The sequence below is a fragment of the Pinus tabuliformis genome, chromosome 5_2 (assembly GCF_031772625.1).
Source record: "Pinus tabuliformis cultivar Carrire ecotype Pingquan chromosome 5_2, CPIR1, whole genome shotgun sequence".
Lineage (NCBI taxonomy): Eukaryota > Viridiplantae > Streptophyta > Pinopsida > Pinales > Pinaceae > Pinus > Pinus tabuliformis.
In genome coordinates this window covers 450,399,366-450,421,695 of record NC_142306.1, presented here as the reverse complement: position 1 = coordinate 450,421,695, position 22,330 = coordinate 450,399,366, and positions in this window count along the sequence as shown.

The window sequence follows — 22,330 nt, the reverse complement described above, 5'->3', positions numbered from 1 at the left end:
ACAAATAACAAAAAAGAGTTGGAGGAAAGTGACAAAGAGGCTGGTGTAGGTTTATTTATAATATGTCAGGAAGGTTAACGGTCTTATTCAGGACCGTAGCGGTTTAATGCACAGGAGTGGAGCTATAACGAGTGATTATAACGGGCATGACAACAAGGCAACGAGCACGTGAGGTTGCAACAGATGTGATGAATAAGAAATGGGTATGTGAGGTGGAGGCTTGGGATTGGCTAAAGGATAACAGTTAAGGAGTGGGATGGAAGAGCCATTTTCAGAGGGAAACCATGAGCAGTTTGCGGGGGGGTAGCGAGTGGTTTACAATTTTGAGCAGGGGGGTGATGCGGTGTAATATGGTGGTGCCACGTAGGGTTGGGGTGTCCACCATTAAACCTGCTTTTTGGACCCCCCCCCCCCCCCCATCATGTTAACAAGAAATAGATGAGGGGGTGTGAAGTCTCTCCCCACCGTTGATCTGGGCAGGGAGTAGATCAGTCGTTAATTGATGTGCTCGATTTATTGAAAGCTGCCAAGACCTTTTGTCATTTAGCGACTTTGTCCTATACGATGTATATGCGCCATATATCATATGATTGAATGTTAAGGTTTTATAACAAAAATTAATGCCTATTAAGGGAATTAATGAAAAAGCAATAAAAATCTAACATTTGTAAAGTGGCGCATTTAAACTAGAAATCCTTGCATTTATTTTTAGTTGAAAATGAAGCCTTTGTTTTCTTTTTGCTTCCCTAACATTTTATTTTATTTTTCATTCTTTCTTTAGGGCAACTAATTGCTATCATTTTATTGATATGGATGCATATAAAAATATGAAAGTGTCCTAACATTTTTATTTTTCTTTCATTTTCACCCATATCCTAACTTAACATTTTGAAATTATTTTTAACTAATATGCTCACTTATCAAAACCAGATAATGTTACAACATATCCAAGCATCATAATTACACTAAGTTTCTCTCCAAGAAATAACATATTTTCCATCGGGGTATCATCGACTAAAAGTTGCAAGTCCCACACAAAGAGGGGGAATAAACAAATAACCAAGTATTGAGAGTAGTAAAATTTCCTCTTGAACTTCACCATTCTTTCTTCGAATCCAAACACGATCTCTTATGGAAGTTATTTACAACGAAAGGAAACAAAGGATAGGTCAAAAATCAAATCAAACAAAACAAATGAAAGAAAGAAACAAAACTACCCCTACTCCTAAACTAACCAAGAATAGGTCAAGCATACGTAAAATAAAACTTCCAGTGTAACCTTGGAAGCATCGACTGACCTATATAGGTAATGGAATCAATAACAAGAGATATTTTTAGGAATAAAAGCTGACCAAAAAGATAACATGGGAAATGTTTCAAAATCTAAAGACTAAAAATGCAAGCAAAAAAAATACAAGAAGAAATCAAATGTGAAACATTTTGCTAATGCATTATGGTGTTCGTGCACATTACAACAAGGTGACATGCTATAATGTTATTTCAAACTTTCAATTTTGGAAAACATAAAGAAGTGGACTCAACTTATGTTTTTCTAATGAGCTTGTCAGGTATGACTCCTCCAATGATTGAGAGATTAGATCATGTAAAATAGATGGAGGATGTGAAACTTGTGAAATAGATTGATTTTTGAATTGTGTGATCAACTGATAAGGACTCTTGAGAGATAAAGCACTAACCTGATCATCATTGGGAGTAGCATCGAGATTGTGAGAACCTGACATAACCATTAGCATAGGATGAAGTTCCTCAACAACTTGTGGTAGTTCCAATACATCGAAAGGGAGATCATCAAAAATCAGTGGCATAGAAAACTCAACAGTAGAAAACACAGAGTTGTGACTAGATGAGTCGATGAATAAATCATGACAACTATCATCAGAATTTCCATCATGGGAAGAAAATGATCCTCATGATCTGATGAATCATAGAGAGGGGGAGATTGAAAACAAGGAATTTAACTCTCTTTCTTCACAATGATCATATGATGGATGAGAAAGATTAGGAAGAGAATATTGTCCCTCTTCATGTTCTAAAATAAAACCGACATTCCATGAGTTGTAAGTGTGATCAAAATTAACATCGTCAGAAACCAATTCTTCGAAATATACAACGGGTAAGGTATAATCATGGAAGATGTCAGGATAATGAGGGAGAGGTGAGAAATTAGAAATATCAACTTGCATCACAGATTCTTGTTCATAAACATAATCCCACACATAGTCATTGTAAATGATATCGCAAGTGTGTTGATCAATATTAAATCCATCCTTAACTTGATCCTCATGAACACCAAAAGAAAATAATGAAATAGGTGGATATAAAAAATCACAACCATGATGACCAAAGGAACTGATGGAAGGAGGTCGAGGAGAAAGAACAACACTACTAAAATCGAATTCACAGTCAAAAGTTGCTCTCAAATTTTAAACATGTGCAGTGGAGAAGATGGCGGTAGATCAACGGATGAACTCTCAAGTTATCCAACCTCAACCTACATAATGGAGTTTTTTGATGAGGAGAAGACGAGTAGTCACTTAAAAAAAAAAACTTCTTTACGTCACATATTTAAGAGATCCATAACCAGTGTATGTTGGGAGGCTTTCAAAGGATTCATATTCTATTGGATTCATCGAAATATGAACAAGAAATTCAATCGTCTCTTTCATGGAATTCCAATCAATATTATCCTTAGAAAAATCATAACATAAATGAATGAAGCAGTCGTGAAAATCATTAAGAGATTCATCAAGTGATTTTATAAGATGCATGATTTTCTTATAAACAAATTTATAATCATAATTGTCAAATGCATGGTAGAGCTCCTCGACAAGACATTCAAAAGAGTGCATAGAAGCGGTTGGAAACAGGGAAAATTTTAAGGATGGAAAATTACCTTGAAGTTAAAAAACATTGGCGAATCTCACTAGTCCCTAATATGGAAAATATAAAACGTTTAGTGATATATTTGTAAAATTATTCAAATTTATAGTGATTTTATATATAGTATCTATATAATGTTGCCAATTTTTAAGGTAAAATAATTTTATATTGTAAAATATAGTCGAATCATTTTTAGAAAAAGTGGAAGTTGGAGAATCTTTTTTTTGGAAAAATCATGGAAAATTAGCCAACCTATGAATATTAGTCCCTAAAATTTACCATGGTTGGAAATGTGTAACACCATTCTTTAACGTGTCCTTCGAACGTAAGGATGAACAACCTGTAAGTAGTATCCTCGCAATGAATTTTGTGATGAGTGCAAAATTCAAGAAAGTGAGAAGTGCATTAGAGAATGGTCATTCCACCCTCGCCATCAAACTTCAGATTTGACAAGTCATTAATTATCCCCATGGGAACTTTCAGATTTGCGGTTTTGGAAAAGCATGTTGGGGTTAAGATATGGGAAGAAGCCATTTAATGATAGGAAATTTCAAACAAAATTCACAGGTACATCTTGTCATCTGACCCTCCTTCTAGCGCTAGAAATGTTGACGATGTTGGACCCACCAACATCTAATGCATCTCTGTAATATAAAGTCCCAATTAGAGCTCACACCATTTGGAGTAGGAAACCCATCCAAAATACATTTTGGTTACTGAAATAGTGCATTTTAGTGGTATGCCTTGGCTACGATAACACATAGAATGATTTATTCATGACTTTGTGAAACAAGTGTGTGACTCTATGGAGGGTCAAGTGCAATGCATGAAAGGTTCTAAAAAGACAAAGGGAAAGTGAGTGAGCTCCTTAGAAGGTTGTAATAGTACGTAGCTTCAAAGGAACACATGAGCATAAAAGGAATCATAAGTTAGCCTACAAAACAATTCACAAGATAACCATGATTGAAATATACAACAACACACATTCAACACGATTCATACTAATGCAAACGAAATAGTTCATAAGTGTTAGCGTAAATTAAATAACATAGATTTCAAACATAACAAGAACAATCCTACTATATTCACAACATATGCATGAAAATTTTCCAACTCCTAGCTTTTATTAAAGTGAAAGTACCAAACATACATATACAATTGAGAAACCACTAGTCCTAATAGTGAAACATGAAGCCAACACCTTGTTGGGTCCCTATAATACTAGTGATTACCCCATTACTATTGTAGTTATACCCCTTATTTATATTGTTGTGCCCCTATTACCCCCATATTGTTATTTTTGTGCCCCATAGAATCCCTCTATTGTTATTTTTGTGGCTTTATATTATTATTGTTAGGTCGGCTGGATTATATTGTGACTCCTTAGACTCCTATATATAGAAAGGAGGTTTTGTCATTTGTATCATCCAAGAATTGTTCATTTATGTAATGTAAAGGAGGTTGCCCCCTCGAAGAGGCTGAATTCTAAGGCGTTGATCTATCTTTTCTATCTTTTCTTGAGCTGGTTTCATAACATTTGGTATCAGAGCTTTGGATTCTAGGGTTTCGCTGCTCCAAACAGGTCATCGTGGCATTTTCGCTATAACTTTTTTTTTCTGTGACGTTTCAGAAGTCGCAAAAAAACCCATTTGAGAAGAAATCGTGCTGAACCTTGGGTCCGAATTTCAGAGCTTTTTGCGCGATATTTGCGGAGATATGATCTGAGGAAGTTGGTCTTTTTGCAGACTCCTGAATTACATTCAAAACAGGTGACCTGGGGAAATCGTCATAACTTTCTCTCTGGGGATCGGATTGAAATTTCGTAAAAGGTACAGAAAGAGGACGGACTGTAGTTTCTTGTATGTGTGTTTCAGATTCAAAGGTTGAAACAGTGACTCGTGGCACGTCGTACAAGTTCGCTCTACTGAACCAGTCTAAAAGCAAGTCACTGTGGGAGATTTCACATAACTCTTCCTTGGAGAATCCAATTTGGCTCAGACTTGTGGCATTGGAAAGAGGACACAGAAGGCTACTACAGGTAGAAATTTCAGAACTGGATGATCCGAAATTACAGAGATACATCAGATTCAATATCAGGCTTCTATAAAGTGAAAAAAGGTGTGTAGTTTTTTTTTAAATTTTTGTGTAAGCTTGGTTTAACGGAATTCAAAGGGCATAGTAAAGCATTATTATCGGTAACTGATGCCCCGAGGAAAGAAAATGCAAACACCTAGTAAGGAACCTGAAAGCTCTAGCATGACTCATGAAGAAGAGGAAGAAATGCTACATGATATATCAAAATTACAAGAACAAGTGCAACAAATGTCACGCTCACAAAAGCTAACAGAAGCTAAGATAAGTGGCGTGGAATCTAAGATAAATGGCGTGGAATCTAAGATAAAGGGCATGGAAGCTAAGATGGATGATTCGAAGACAGATTTGAAGAGAGACATGGCAGATTTGAAGATAGATTTGAAGACAGACATGGAAGAATTGAAGAAGTTGCTACAAGAAAGGGTCACTAATGGTGAAAAGGTAGTAAAGGAAACTCATGATGAGAACAAAAGAAATGTTAATCATGATTCCATAGACGCTAATGTTGGATCGAAGAATCACCATATTCCAAAAATCGATATGAGGAAGTTTGATGGCAAGGATCCCGCCACATGGATATTACAGATGGAGCAATTCTTCGATCTCAATAATGTGCAAAACACACAAAAGGTACGTATGGCAACTGTATATTTGGAACCAAATCAGTTTGTATGGTATCAATGGCTTTGCTCTCGTAAACAATTTATCACTTGGGCAATTTTTACGGAAGAATTGATAGCACATTATGAGGATACAAAAAGCAACACTTTTTTTAGCCAATTGATAAGTCTCAAACAAAAGGGTTCAATAATGGAGCACATTGAGGAGTTCCAAAAATTGAACATAAGGGTAAAAGATATTCCAGAGGAGCATAGGATTGATGTGTTCATAGGGTCTTTAAAGGATAATATCCAACATGATGTTCGCCTTTGGGAACCTGATTCATTAGAGAAGGCATTCAGGTTAGCAAGAAAAATGGAAAGCAAAATTATGGCAACCAGGAAGCATACCACTCACAACTATAAAGACGGAAGTGTTGTTGCCCCTAGTCTTCCACAACCTATAAGGTTGACACCACAACAATTGGAAGAAAAAAGAGCAAAAGGGCTTTGTTACAGTTGTGATAGCAAATACACTAAAGGTCATAAGTGTGCTGAGAAGAAATTATTCTACATAGATTGTGAAGAGGAAGAAGAAAAGGAGCAAGAAAGGTCAAAAGAAGAGGATATACTCCAGGAACAAAGCCTAGATGAAGAACAAATAAATCCGACCATATCTTGTAATGCATTGGCGGGAATTACCACTCCTCAAACCATCAAGATAGAAGGACAAATCAAGAAGAAAAAGGTAATAGTGTTGATTGATTCAGGAAGCACCCACAATTTTATTCATTGTAGGGTAGCAAAAGAATTGAATTGCTTCCTATATCCAGCACCAGAGTGTCAAGTGATGATTGCAAATGGAGGAACAATAAATTGCTCTGGAAAGTGCCATAATATCAAGCTATCCATGGGAGAATATGTATTGACTAGCCCAATGCTTTCCATTCCAATGGGAGGTGCTGATGTTGTACTAGGAGTCCAATGGCTACAATCCTTGGGTACAATAGCTTTTAATTTTCAAGAACTTTTCATCAAATTTTCTACGGAAGGAAAGGAAGTTGAATTAAGGGGTATTGCAGGGAAACCAGGAAAGATAATCAGCTCTAATGGTATGACAAAGCTTCTAAAAAAGGAGCAAAGAGGTGTAATTGCACAATTATGTTCGCTAGATGTTTCCACATTGGAATCATCTATTTCTCCAGATCTCCAAAAAGTCCTGGACAATCATTCCAAGGTATTTGAGACTCCCAAAGGTCTCCCACCTATGCGTGATCATGATCATGCTATTCATCTGATTCCAGGAAGTGTTCCTCCAAACATCAGGCCGTACAGATATCCCTATGTCCAAAAAAGTGAAATTGAACGTATGGTTGCAGAAATGCTAGAGGCTGGTATAATTCAACCGATTCAAAGTTCTTTCTCAGCTCCAGTAGTATTGGTGCACAAGAAGGATGGATCATGGCGCATGTGTCCGGATTATAGGGAGCTCAACAAGCTCACTATTAAAGATAAGTTCCCCATTCCTGTTATTGATGAATTATTGCATGGATCAATTTACTTCACCAAGTTGGATCTTCGTTCAGGATATCATCAAATCAGAATGAAGATTGAAGACATTCCGAAAACGGCATTTAGAACTCATGAGGGTCATTATGAATTTTTGGTCATGCCTTTTGGCCTTACCAATGCACCTTCAACATTTCAAGGTTTGATGAATTCAATTTTCAAACCATTCCTTAGAAAATTTGTGTTAGTATTTTTTGATGATATACTAATCTACAGCAAGTCTTGGAAGGATCATGTTGAACATGTTGACAGGGTGCTACAACTATTGGAGGAGAAACAATTATATGCAAAAAGATCCAAATGTTTCTTTGGAGTCCAGGAGGTGGAATATTTGGGTCATATTGTATCTCATGAAGGAGTTAAGGTAGACCCTAGCAAAATTAAAGCCATTAAGGAATGGAAAATCCCCACATCCATAAAGCATCTGCGAGGATTTCTTGGGTTGACAGGGTATTATCGCAAGTTTGTTAAGAATTATGGGAGAATAGCAGCACCTCTAACAACATTATTGAAGAAAGATTCATTTTCATGGACTCCGGAAGCAACAAAGGCCTTTGAACATCTTAAAGAGGCAATGTGCCAAGCACCGGTCTTAGCTACACCGGACTTCACAAAAACCTTTATTGTGGAATGTGATGCTTCAGGAAATGGAATTGGTGTTGTTCTAATGCAAGATGAAAGACCCATTGCTTTTGAAAGTCGTCCAATCAAGGGAAAGTTTTTAAGCAAAGCTATTTATGAGAAGGAAATGTTGGCAATACTCCATGCACTTAAGAAATGGCGACCCTACCTAATGGGAAGACACTTCAAGGTAAAAACGGATCATGATAGCCTTAAATACTTTTTAGAACAAAGATTATCCTCTGAAGAGCAACAAAAGTGGGTCACAAAGATGTTGGGTTATGACTTTGAAATCATCTACAAAAAAGGGAAGCAAAATGTGGTGGCAGATGCACTCTCAAGAAAGGATGAGGATGTGGAAGCATTGTTGTGTGCCATTTCTATTATCCAACCAGATTGGATAAACGAAGCAAGGGAGGAATGGAAGAATGACGAAGAAGTGTGGGCACTTATTCGAAAGCTACAACAAGATTCCAGTACTTCTGATACATTTAGCTGGCAAAATGATTCGTTATGGTACAAAGATCGCTTATACCTCTGTAAGAATTCCCAGCTAAAACAAAAGATTCTTATGGAATTGCACACTTCTCCCTTAGGAGGGCACTCAGGATTTTTAAAAACTTACCACAGGGTTAAGAAGGAATTTTTTTGGGATGGCCTTAAATCAGATATTCAAAAGTTTGTGGCGGAATGTTTGGTTTGCCAACAAAATAAAGTTGAAACAATTAAGACACCGGGTCTATTACAACCTTTATCCATTCCAAGCCAACGTTGGGAGGAGGTTTCAATGGATTTTATCACAGGTTTACCCAAGTCTGAGGGAAAGAGTGTCATCATGGTGGTAGTTGACAGACTTACCAAGTATGCACACTTTTGTGCATTATCACATCCATTTAAAGCCAGTACAGTTTCTACTGCATTTATGGAAACAGTTCAAAAGCTACATGGAAACCCAAAGATTATTGTAAGTGACAGAGATCCCATTTTCACTGGAAATTTTTGGACAGAATTATTTTCTTGTCTTGGTACTCAGTTAGCTCATAGCTCATCTTATCATCCTCAATCTGATGGGCAAACTGAGATAGTAAACAAATGTTTGGAAGGATATCTTCGTTGCTTTGTATCTGATAAACAGACACAATGGGTCAAATGGTTGCCTCTGGCTGAATGGTGGTATAACACTTCCTTCCATACAGCAACAAAAATGACCCCATTTATGGCACTTTATGGGTATCAACCACCATCCATCACATCATATTTAAGAGAAAATTCTAAGGTTCAGGCAGTGGAACATCACATCGAACATCAACAACAAGTCCTCCAACTCTTAAAGGATAACCTCGTGTTGGCACAAAATAGAATGAAACAACAGGCAGATCAACATCGCAGTGAAAGAAGTTTTGATGTAGGTGATTGGGTATTCCTACGGCTACAACCATATAAGCAAATGTCCCTAAAGCAAGCTAAGAAGGATAATAAATTATCACCAAAGTATTATGGTCCGTACAAGGTGTTGCAAAAGATTGGTACTATGGCATACAAATTGGAGCTTCCTGCAGCTTCTCGATTGCACCCAGTTTTCCATGTTTCATGTTTAAAGAAGGTTATAGGTGACAAGCTCCCAATTCAAACAATATTGCCAGAACTTGACGAGGAAGGAAAAATTATATTGGAACCGGAAGCAGTCACAGAAACAAGAACTCGACAGCTACGAAATCGATCAATTTCAGAGTATCTTATCAAGTGGAAGAACTTATCCGCTGAAGATTCCACATGGGAGGATGAGAATTTTATGCAGAAGTATCCAGAACTACTCAAGCGTTGAGGACAACACTTTTTTGAAGGAGAGGGGCATGTTGGGTCCCTATAATACTAGTGATTACCCCATTACTATTGTAGTTATACCCCTTATTTATATTGTTGTGCCCCTATTACCCCCATATTGTTATTTCTGTGCCCCATAGAATCCCCCTATTATTATTTTTGTGGCTTTATATTATTATTGTTAGGTCGGCTGGATTATATTGTGACTCCTTAGACTCCTATATATAGAAAGGAGGTTTTGTCATTTGTATCATCCAAGAATTGTTCATTTATGTAATGTAAAGGAGGCTGCCCCCTCGAAGAGGCTGAATTCTAAGGCGTTGATCTATCTTTTCTATCTTTTCTTGAGCTAGTTTTATAACACACCTACTCCTCCAAATGAAGATATTCTCTCTATGCTAAGGAGGGGCCAAGGATCTCAACAATACCTAGCTTCTAATCCTAAGCCAAAATCTCCTTACATGATTTATGGGGGTGTATTTATAACAAATGAGATGACTAATAATCTCCCCTTTGTGACTCTTAGATTTACCCTGTGACTCTTTGACTTCCTTCAACCATGACCTTTAGACTTCATTACAAAATGACTCTTCACATTCCACAATTGACGCTTGGAATTTCACTTACAATTGATTACAAAAGAATATTATAATATGCTCATAACCATATATGAAAAAATTGGGTAGAGTCAACTAGATAGCCTAATCTAAAAAAACATGTCAAGCTTGAGTTTGGGGAAACTCCAACTCAGCCACTTCAACTTGTAGCTTCTCAGTCACAAAGTGGAAGCAAGATTTGTACTATGCGATGAATTCCCTAAACTGTGCAATGGGATTAGGTTGGCAGTGGACTCTAGCCTCCATTGTATCCGGGTACATTGGCTTGGAACCAAATCGAGTTTCCTTCTTCAATAGGAGGAACATGGTATTTATCTAAATAGGGCCATCAATGTACTTCTGCATATTGTGCCTACTCACCTCCAGATCTTCCTTAGTGGTGATCTTCTTGAGTTGGTCCAAGTATTCTTCAACCTCCTGCCTTTGGCTTCGGTGAGTGAGCCAACTAAAGGGATCTTGTGTGACTTCACCATGAAATCCACACTGTTATACAACCATGTGTACGAGGCCTGAATGTTAGCGATGAATGAGCCAATCTATATTTTACTATGGATAACCATTTGAACCTCTGTTTTCTCTAACTCAACCTATTGCCTTGTCTTCTTCACCAACTCAAGAGGTGCCCCTTTACGATGAATTTCTCACTCATGCATGGTAGCAATGGCTATAGGAAAAACCTTGAGAGCTTTAGCATTATCTTTGCACTTATGTTGCATGTCATGCAAGCGGACAACTACTCTATGCATAGTGACAAGCTCTTCATAGAGGCTTCTCATTGTCTCTCCCAATGTTGATACTTCACCAAGTATGGTTGCCTTAAGTTCTTCTAGATACACTTGTGCGAGAGCTGCCTTTTAGACCTCTACTTGGATTTGTTCCAATTGTTTCCTTGATACCTATAAGTTCTTTTCCATCTGTCTGTTCTTAGCCATGAGATAGTCCGTGTTTTACTTGGTAGCACCTGCAAAGGCCAAGTTGGTTGCAACAATGCCTTCTGGATTCCTCCTAGTATCTGTCACAATAACCCTTTCTCTAATGTATGTAGGAGATGTGAGATTGTCCATAAAGTGTTTCTTTCTCGCTTGTACAATATTCTTTTGAAGGTCATCATAATTCAGAATGTATGTATCCATGACTAGATTGTCACCAAGATGAACAATCTCCTCTTCTTCACTCAAAGCTTGCTCTGTTCTTGGAGGAGGGGAAGATTGAATATTGATATGTTGCATGCTTAGCATGAGATCAACATCTTGGTTTTTCTGCTCTAGTTCCACCTCCATATCCTAGATTTCTATTAGATATTCAATTTCTTAAGCAAGTTCCCTATCATGCAATTTCTTTCTATCTTCTTCTAGCAGCTGACTCTTTTTTTATTCCTCGGTTTACTTCAGTGATGGTTCTTCTTATTCTTTCTTTTGTCTTTCTTCTTCTTCTATCCTTTGTATTTCTTCTTGTTCCTTGTGTTATTGTTCTTCCTTCCACTTCAATTCTTCCTCTTGCTTCCTTTGTTCTTTGTTACACTAAATTTTGTCACCACGACTGTCGATCCATATTTATTGTCATCTGATGGGTGTCGCAAGTGAATCTCCTATTAAGCTTCAAGTAAAAAAATACCAGGGACAAAAGGAATTTTGGGTTTCACTGCTTAAAAACCATTTTTGAGTATCTGCGCAGTTTTCCTAGCCATTACCTGTGCATGTGCATCTTTTACCACTATGGCCTGTGCAATTTGCACACTCTCTTCCACTATAAACTACACAATCATGTTCACACAAGCAAAAATAAAAAGAAAGTTCTAGAAGTTTTGATGGAGGAGTATTATCCAAATTAGAAACCACGAACTACTAAATACATGCACCTCATCCCTTGGTTCGTGGAACTAATCTCCTCCTCTTAAGCATAATATCCCTTGAGAAGAGGAACTACAAACCTCCTCCTATTACCTATAAATTGAGCATAATACTAGAGGAAGAGAGAGACTTGGATTTGTAAACTTATGTTGCTGATTTATCATCTAAAGAGCTTGTCATCAAGGGTAGGAATTGATTCCGTTGGAAGAGGATTGTGACATAAAGGAAACTAGGTTGTAAGCTTGCTCTCCTTTGAATTTAATACAAAGTAGCTGTTATTTGCTAATTTCACCTATTTTGATGGTATTTTTGAGATTCCTTGATCACTCGCATGGTTTATAATTGATTACTGATTCAACTATGTGTTGTATGTTAAGTTGGGGATTTCATTTACCTTTGATTTATATGAGAGATTCTTTGATCGCTTTGAATTTTTTCCCCTATGCAGATCTCTTTTGGAGCATCATGGACAAGTTGTGGAAAGAATTGGGAAAGCCTCTAAGATATTGAGGAAAACCTGGTTGTGGGAAGAACAGAAAGGAATTATATGATCACATCACTAATAGGTAAGTGATTCTTCTCATACTACATGTTTCATGTTTTAGTTATAGGCTACGTAAAGGTAGAAATTATTTAGATGTTTGTTACTAGGTTTTTTTGGAAATATAGGGAGATCCTTCTTGTCCACAAGAAGTGATTTGTCCACATAAAATTCTATCTTTCTCCCTCCTACTATGGCCACTTTCAAGATGATTGGATCTTATTTCCATTTGTGGCTCTATTCTTTTGTTGGACTATGCATAACCTTTTGCTTCCCCTTCTCACGCAATGGGTTGCGCCTCAATGATGGTTCTACTTCCGGAGTTTCTTTCAGCTCCAGAGAAACCTGTGATGTACTTGTGAAGCTAACTTGTTTGTGGGGATTAGAGGCATTGTAACAATTCTTTATCCTTTCTTCCTAAGGCCTAAAAAAGGTCCTGCTCGGCCATTGGAAATGAATATTTGCACAATGTTCATTGCAAACATTCCTGGGATCATATGGATTGTAATCCATTACCAAATTAAAATTTCTCTATCTCTTTTCCTTTGGTGTCAACAAAATTCATATTCTTGATCTTGCACAACCCTATTTGCAAAGGAAGAGCAGACTAAGGTGCTTTCTTCTTCCTTAGCACCACTATTGATAACCCTGTGGAAAGATGATAAGCAACTTCTTACCTGAAAAACTTGTTGGTGGCGTACATCGGTAGAATATGTGGAGACTTTTGACTGCCAAATGCTCTTACGTAAGTTCCATTCAATGAGAAAAACAAATCCTCTAATTCTGACAGTGCTTCCATCGCCTCATGTGACATGCAAGGTGTCTCTCTCTCAAAGATCATCTTATAAAAAGGATTGAGGAAGTGATCCATCAGCTTCTCCATCACTCCTTTGTGGCTAAAATCTGAAAGTAGCTTGCAATAAATGTGCACAACAGGTTCCTTGGATGTCTGAGTCCAACTCATGCCAGGAAAAGAGTTTTGAGCACAGATTACATCCAGCAAGTAAGCAGACATGTAGAACCTATATTTCTTACCCTTGGGAGGGTTCTTGACATTATTTACATGGGTCCTCAAATGTTGAGCCAACAAGTCCGACCAATTGAATGATTTTCCTTCTTTCAAAATCTGATGCAGCAAGAATACCCAACCTTCGGGAAAGGTCTCAATACTCTTTTGGCCATAGATCCAACAACATAGGAATATCAAGTATTAAAATGCCTTCTTGAGAGATTTGGTCATGTAGGTGTTGATGGGTGTCTGGCAGAATTTGGATGGCTCTTTCACCCAACTTTTGATGACATCCTTCATGCTCAAGTAGATGGTGCCTACTTAGAATTCAGAATCCTTGTAAGATTTTGTCCGTGACAAATGATAAATAGAGTGAAAATCATGTGCCATAAAAGAGACAATCCTTTATCCACTAGAACTGTTGATATTCATGGTATTTGTATCTATGTGTGATAGAGTCCAGTTGACGATGTCTGCACATGAAAAGGTTGGATACCTAGATGCAACCTTGTGTAATCCTGACATTTGTACATTGATGTAAACTTACTTGTCTTCAAGATCTCTTTGAAACTGCTTTTTGTGTAAACATATTTCATTGTGTGCCATGTAATGTTTGAGTCTTTCTTAGTGAATAGTTAGGTGTCAAAGAAAACTGGCATAGTGGAAGGAACACTCTCAACTATCTCACTGATGTTGCTTTTTGTGGTGTCTTTTGAGACAGATCTCTTGGGATCCATAGTAACAGTAACTGAAAAAGAGAAGTTCTCGTAAACTACAATACCTATAGGAGAAAAATGTAGTCATGAAAAACATGAGTCAACTCAAGAAAAACAACCCACAAAACAAGATCAAGGTAGCAACCACAAGTCTGAGAGGAAAAACTATGCAATTCTTGGAATGAAGGGGAGAGGCTGAGCATAGGAACTATGCATTGCAAATCATAGCAGGCAAGGGAGAGGCTTGAGGCTTGAGACTACGCAATGTGTAGTCTCAGCCTGGGTAGACTGAGGGAGAGACTGTGCATTGTGTAGTATTAGTGGCCAAGGATGAGGCTTGAGCCCTGGAACTGTGCAATTCAGAGTTGGGAAAGTTGGGGACTACACATTGCGTAGTCTTAGAGGCCAATCACAAGGATTTAGCCTTAGAGTTGTGAACTGCATAGTTGAAGATGGAAATTGTTGGCTAAATAAAAGCATATCTGCTTGGGAAGGAGATGGGAAAGCGACAAATCTGAGCGATAGTGCAAGCAAGAGTGTAGATCTAACTAAGGGTAAGATATATTAGTGAGAATAAAGTGCATAAAATCAACATGAAAAGGAAAAACAAACATGCACACAGAGGCACCGTAACGGCAACCACTAGTGTTAAAAAACAAGAAGCTCACGCGAAACTTGAAAAAAGTGAACCACTGACTAAAGTAACACTTGTACAAGCTAATATATTTTAAAAAACTAGCTATTGTGAGAAGAAACAAGAAAAAAAACACTCATAGAAGAAAAATGAAAAAAAGCAACAGAAAAATTGAAAAAAAAATACGAAAAAAAAGAAAAACTCACCCAGAAAAGCGTTGCAAACTTCACCAAAGGCTTCTTAATCTCCTTGATAAGGCTAGAACTCCAAGATTGAATGTGAAAATGGGCTCTAGTGGCATCTATTATATAGATCTAGGTTAGTGTTAGGTCCCTATAATATTAGTGATTCCCCCATTACTATTGTTATTGTATCCCTTATTGTTATGATTGTGCCCCTATTGTCCCCATATTGTTATTAGTGTGCCCCATAGAAACCCACTATTGTTATTGTTGTGCCCTTATGTTATTACTCTTATGTCAGCTTGATTATATTGTGACCCCTTAGACTCCTATATATAGAAGGGAGGTTTAGTCATTTGTATCATCAAAGAATTGTTCATTTGTGTAATGTAAAGGAGGTTTCCCCCTCGAAGAGGCTGAATTCTAAGGTGTTGACCTATTTTTTCTATCTTTTTGTGAGCTGGTTTCATAACATTTGGTATCAAAGCTTTGGATTCTAGGGTTTCACTGCTCCAAACATTCCATCGTGGGATTTGCGCTATAAATTTTTCTGGGATGTTTCAGAAGCTAAAAAAAAGCTAATTGAGCCGAAATCATTCTGAACTTAGGTCTGAATATCAATGCTTGTCTCACTATATTTTTGGAGATATGATCTAAGGAAGTTAGGGTTTTTTCATACTCCCGAATTACATTCCAAACAGGTGACCTGGGGAAAATCATCATAAATTTTGTTCTGAGCATCGAATTGAAATTTCGTAAGAAGTTTCAGAAAGTAGACGGCCTGTAGTTTTCTGTATATTAGTTTCAGGTACTAAGGTCGAAACAATGACACGTGGCACTTCGTACAAGTTCGCTCTACTAAACTAGTCTATAATCAGGTCACTGTGGGAGATTTGGTATAGCTCTTCCTTGGAGAATCCAATCTTGATCAGACTTGTGGGGTTAGAAGGAGGGATCAAAAGGATACTACAAGATGTGATTTCAGATATTTGAGATTCGCAGTTACAGAGATACAATAGATTCAATATCGAGCTCTTACAAAGTGAAAAAAAAAATGTGTGTAGTTATTTTTAAATTTTGCGTAACACTTGTTTGAAAAATTAGTTTGAAGGAATTCAAAGGGAATAGTGAAGAATTTATTAGCATTAATTGATGCCCTGAAGAAAGAAAATGGAAACACCTAGTAAGCAACCTGAAAGCTCTAGCATGACTCATGAAGAAGATGAAGAAATGCAACATGATATATCAAAATTACAAGACCAAGTACAACAAATTTCACTCTCACAAAAGGTAACTGAAGCCTAGATGAATGGTGTGGAAGCTAATACGAATGGAGTCCAAGTTAATATGGATGGCATGGAAACTAAGATGAATGGCATGGACGCTAAGATGAATGGCATGGATGCTAAGATGGAAGAATTAAAGATAAATTTGAATAAGTTGCTACAAGAAATAGTTACTAATGGTGAAAGGGTAGTAAAGTAAACTCATGATGAGAACAAAAGAAATGTTAATCATGATTTCATAGACTCTAATGTTGGATTGAAGACCCATCATGTTCCAAAAATCGATACGAGGAAGTTTGATGGCAAGGATTTCAGAACATGGATACTACAGATGGAGCAATTTTTTGATCTCCATAATGTGTAAAACACACAAAAGGCATGTATTGCAGCTTTATATTTGGAACCAAATCAGTTTGTATGGTATCAATGGCTTTTCTCTCGTAAACAAATTGTCACTTGGGTAATTTTTACAGAAGAAATGATAGCACATTATGAGGATACAAAAAGAAACACCTCTTTTAGCCAATTGGTAAATATCAAACAAAAGGGTTCAATGATGGAGCACATTGAGGACTTTCAAAAATTGAACATAAGGGTAAAAGATATTCTAGAGGAGCATAGGATTGATGTGTTCATAGGGACTTTAAAGGATAATATCCAACATGAGGTTCGCCTTTGGGAACCTGATTCATTGGAGAAGGCATTCAGGTTAGCAAGAAAAATGGAAAGAAAAATTACGGCAACCAGGAAGCCTACCACTCACAACTATAAAGATGCAAGTGTTGTTGCCCCTAGCCTTCCACAACCTACAAGGTTGACACCAAAACAATTGGAAGAAAAAAGAGAGAAAGGGCTTTGTTACAGTTGTGACAGTGAATACAATAAAGGTCATAAGTGTGCTGAGAAGAAATTATTCTACATAGATTGTGAGTAGGAGGAAGAAAAGGAACAAGAAATGTCAAAAGAAGAGGATATACTCCAAGAACAAACCCTAGATAAAGAAGAAATGAATCCGAGCATATCTTGTAATGCATTGGTTGTAATTACCACTCCTCAAACTATCAAGATAGAAAGACATATCAAGAAGAAAAATGTAATAGTGTTGATAGATTCGGGAAGTGCCCATAGTTTTATTCATTGTAAGATAGCCAAGGAATTGAATTTCTTCCGATATCCAGCACCAAAGTGTCAAGTGATGGTTGCAAGTGGAGGAACCATAAATTGCTCTGGAAAGTGCCATAATATCAAGCTATCCATGGGAGAATATATATTAAATAGCCCAATGCTTTCCATTCCAATGGGTGGTGTTGATGTTGTACTAGGAGTCCAATGGCTACAATCCTTGGGTACAATAGCTTTTAATTTTCAAGAACTTTTAATGAATTTTTTTGTGGAAGGAAAGGAAGTTGAATTAAGGGGTATTGCAGGGAAACCAGGAAATATAATCAGCCCTAACGGTATGACAAAGCTTCTAAAGAAGGAACAATGAGGCGTAATTGCACAATTATGTTCGCTAGAGGTTCCCACATCGAAATCATCTATTTCTCCAGATCTCCAAAAAGTCTTGGACAATCATTCCAATGTATTTGAGACTCCCAAAGGCCTCCCACCTATTCGTGATCATGATCATGCTATTCATTTGATTCCACGGAGTGTTCCTCCAAACATTAGGCCATACAGATATCCATATGCCCAAAAGTGTGAAATTGAACTTATGGTTGCAGAAATGCTAGAGGCTGGTATAATTCAACCTAGTCAAAGTTCTTTCTCTGCTCCAGTAGTATTGGTGCACAAGAAGGATGGATCATGGCGCATGTATCTGGATTATAGGGAGCTCAACAAGCTCACTATTAAAGATAAATTTCTCATTCATGTCATTGATGAATTATTGGATCAATTGCATGGATCAATTTACTTCACCAAGTTGGATCTTCGTTCAGGATATCATCAAATCAGAATGAAGACTGAAGACATCCCGAAAACAACATTTAGAACTCATGACAGTCATTATGAATTTTTGGTCATGCCTTTTGGCCTTACCAATGCACCTTCTATATTTCAAGGTTTAATGAATTCCATTTTCAAACCCTTAGAAAATTTGTGTTATTATTTTTTGATGATAGACTAATCTACATCAAGTCTTGGAAGGATCACATTCAACATGTTAACAAGGTGCTCAAACTATTGGAGGAGAAACAATTATATGCAAAAAGCTCCAAATGTTTCTTTGGAGTATAAGAGGTGGAGTATCTATGTCATATTGTATCTCATGAATGTGTTAAGGTAGACCCTAGAAAAATTAAATCCATTAAGGAATGGAAAATCCCCACATCCATAAAGCATCTACGAGGATTTCTCGGGTTGACAGGGTATTATCGCAAGTTTGTTAAGAATTATGGGAGACTAGCAGCACCTTTAACAACATTATTGAAGAAAGATGCATTTTCATGGACTCCAGAAGCAACACAAGCCTTCGAACATATTAAAGAGGCAATGTGCCAAGCACCGGTCTTAGCTACGTCAGACTTCACAAAAACCTTTATTGTGGAATGTGATGCTTCAGGAAATGGAATAGGTGTTGTTTTAATGCAAGATGAAAGACCCATTGTTTTTGAAAGTTGTCTAATCAAAGGAAATTATATACACAAATCTATTTATGAGAAGGAAATGTTGGCAATACTACATGCATTGAAGAAATGGTGACCCTACCTAATGGGAAGACACTTCAAGGTAAAAATGGTTCATGACAGCCTTAAATACTTTTTAGAACAAAGATTATCCTCTAAAGAGCAACAAAAATGGGTCACAAAGATGTTGGGTTATGACTTTGAAATCATCTAAAAAAAAGGGAAGAAAAATTTTGTGGCAGATGCACTCTCAAGAAAGGATGAGGATGTGGAAGCATTGTTGTGCGACGTTTCTATTATCCAACAAGATTGGATAAACGAAGCAAGGGATGAATGGAAGAATGACGAAGAAGTGTGGGTACTCATTCAAAATTTACAACAAGATCCCAGTATATCTGATACATTTAGCTAGAAAAATGATTCGCTATGGTACAAAGATCGTTTATACCTATGTAAGAATTCCCAACTCAAACAAAAGATTCTTATGGAACTACACACTTCTCCCTTAGCAGGGCACTCAGGATTTTTAAAAACTTACCACAGGGTTAAGAAGGAATTTTTTTGGGATGGCCTTAAATTGGATATTCGAAAGTTTGTGGTGGAATTTTTGGTTTGTCAACAAAATAAAGTTGAAACAATTAAGACCCCAGGTCAATTACAACCCTTATCTATTCCAAGCCAACATTGGGAGGAGGTTTCAATGGATTTTATCACAGGTTTACTGAAGTCCGAAGGAAAGAGTATCATCATGGTGGTAGTTGACAAAATTACCAAGTATGCACACTTTTGTGCATTATCGCATCCATTTAAAGCGAGTACAGTTTCTATTGCATTTGTGGAAACAATTCAAAAGCCACATGGAAACCCAAAGGTTATTGTAAGCGACAGAGATCCCATTTTCACTGGAAATTTTTGGACAGAATTATTTTCTTGTCTCGGTACTCAGTTAGCTCATAGCTCATCTTATCATCCTCAATTTGATGGGCGAACTGAGATAGTAAACAAATGTTTTGAATTATATCTTCATTGCTTTGTATCTGATAAATAGACATAATGGGTCAAATGGTTGCCTCTGGCTAAATGGTGGTATAACACTTCCTTCCATACTGCAGCAAAAATGACCCCATTTCCAGAACTTTATGGATATCATCCACCATCCATCACACCATATTTAAGAGAAAATTCTAAGGTTCAAGAAGTGGAACATCACATCGAGCATCAACAACAAGTTCTCCAACTCTTAAAGGATAACCTCACTTTGGCGCAAAATAGAATGAAACAACAAGCATATCAACGTCGCAGCAAAATAAGATTTGATGTAGGTGACTGGGTATTCCTATGGCTACAACCATATAAACAAATGTTCCTCAAGCAAGCTAAGAAGGATAATAAATTATCACCAAAGTATTATGGTTCGTACAAGGTGTTGCAAAAGATTGTTACTATGGCATACAAATTGGAGCTTCCTACAGCTTCCCGAGTGCACCCAGTTTTCCATGTTTCATGTTTAAAGAAGGTTATAAGTGACAAGCTCCCAGTTCAAACAATATTGCATCAATTTTAGAGTATCTCATTAAGTGGAAGAACTTATCCACTGAAGATTCCACATGGGAGGATGAGAATTTTATATAGAAGCATCTAGAACTACTCAAGCTTGAGGACAAGGCTTTTCGGAAGGAGAGGGGCATGTTAATCCCTATAATACTAGTGATTCCCCCATTACTATTGTCATTGTAACCCTTATTGTTATTATTGTGCCCCTATTGTCCCCATATTGTTATTAGTGTGCCCCATAGAAACCCACTATTATTATCGTTGTGCCCTTATGTTATTACTATTATGTTGGCTTGATTATATTGTGACCCCTTAGACTCCTATATATAGAAGGGAGGTTTAGTCATTTGTATCATCCAAGAATTGTTCATTTTTGTAATGTAAAGGAGGTTGCACCCTCAAAGAGGCTGAATTCTGAGGTGTTAATCTATCTTTTCTATCTTTTTGTGAGTTGGTTTCATAATAGTTAGGATATGGTTTATGACGCACATGCCCAAAATCAAGGAAAAAGTGACACATAGCGGAAAGTAAAAAGTAACAACTTGTGCCACTCTTTGAGAAACTAACTGTCCATTCCCTATTTTCTAGGGATTATTTTTTCTTTTATTCTTTTTTATTTCTTTTTAGAGAAACTGACCATTCACACTGCCAAGAAGGATTGCACAATTCCCAACCACAAGGGACTGGGCAATTCCTGCGCTTGGTGAATTATGCAGTTTCTGAGGGTACGAGAAGATTTCGTGCAATTTATGGGATCAAGGTTGGCTTGCCTCTTAGGATTGTGCAATTTTTAAGCTCAAGGCTAGCCTACCTTTCAAGACTATATAGTTCAGATCCTCAAGTTTTGCCTTCCTTCCATGATTGCATAGTTTTTGAAGGGAAGACCATCAATGCTACAAGGTCAAGGCAAGAGATCGTTTGTGTTTTAAAAGTTTCAGATCGAGACCAAAACAAGACATCACAAGCACTGCATTGAATGATAAGTCTTTAACATATCATGAATACTTGACGACAGTGAATGATGAGATCCTATCGGCAGAAGGGAGGCTCCAAAGTCTAATCATAAGAAAAATTTTGGAGGTTGGTTGCAGTAGCTACAACATGGCCCCACTATTAGCCAACCAACTATCCCACGTATCCGGAGGAGAGGAACTAGTAAGAGAAGAAATAAGAATATATTTAGATTGATTGCCAACATTACTTTCATACCTAGATCATCTTTACTTCGTTCAGGATGATGATCTTCTTCATGGTCACTTAGAGAATCTCTTCTTCTTATTTCATCTCCTTCATTGTGGTCATTCCTTCGATCATCATACATGTTATTGTTGCTTCTAGTGTTGTAATATGGACCATTGTTCTTCTTGGGGCTATCTTGAGCACAATGACCTTTCTTGCGACAATTGAAACATTCAATGTGTGGCAATTCTCTATCATTCCTTCTCTTTGAGTTTCGAGGAGGATACTTCCTTGAATTTGATGGACCTCCTTTTCCTCTCTTCTTATTTTTCTGAGTGACGAATGTAATGGGCTCTCCTTCATGTTTTTGAATCTTGCCTCTTGATATCACCCTTGATTCTTCTTGAGTGAGCTTTACATTAATCTCATCAAATGATGGGATGGTATTGTTGTTTCTTATGGCAATAATGAAGGTTTCCCAAATGGAAGGGAGACCTCAAAGAGTTACAATCACCAATTACCTGTAA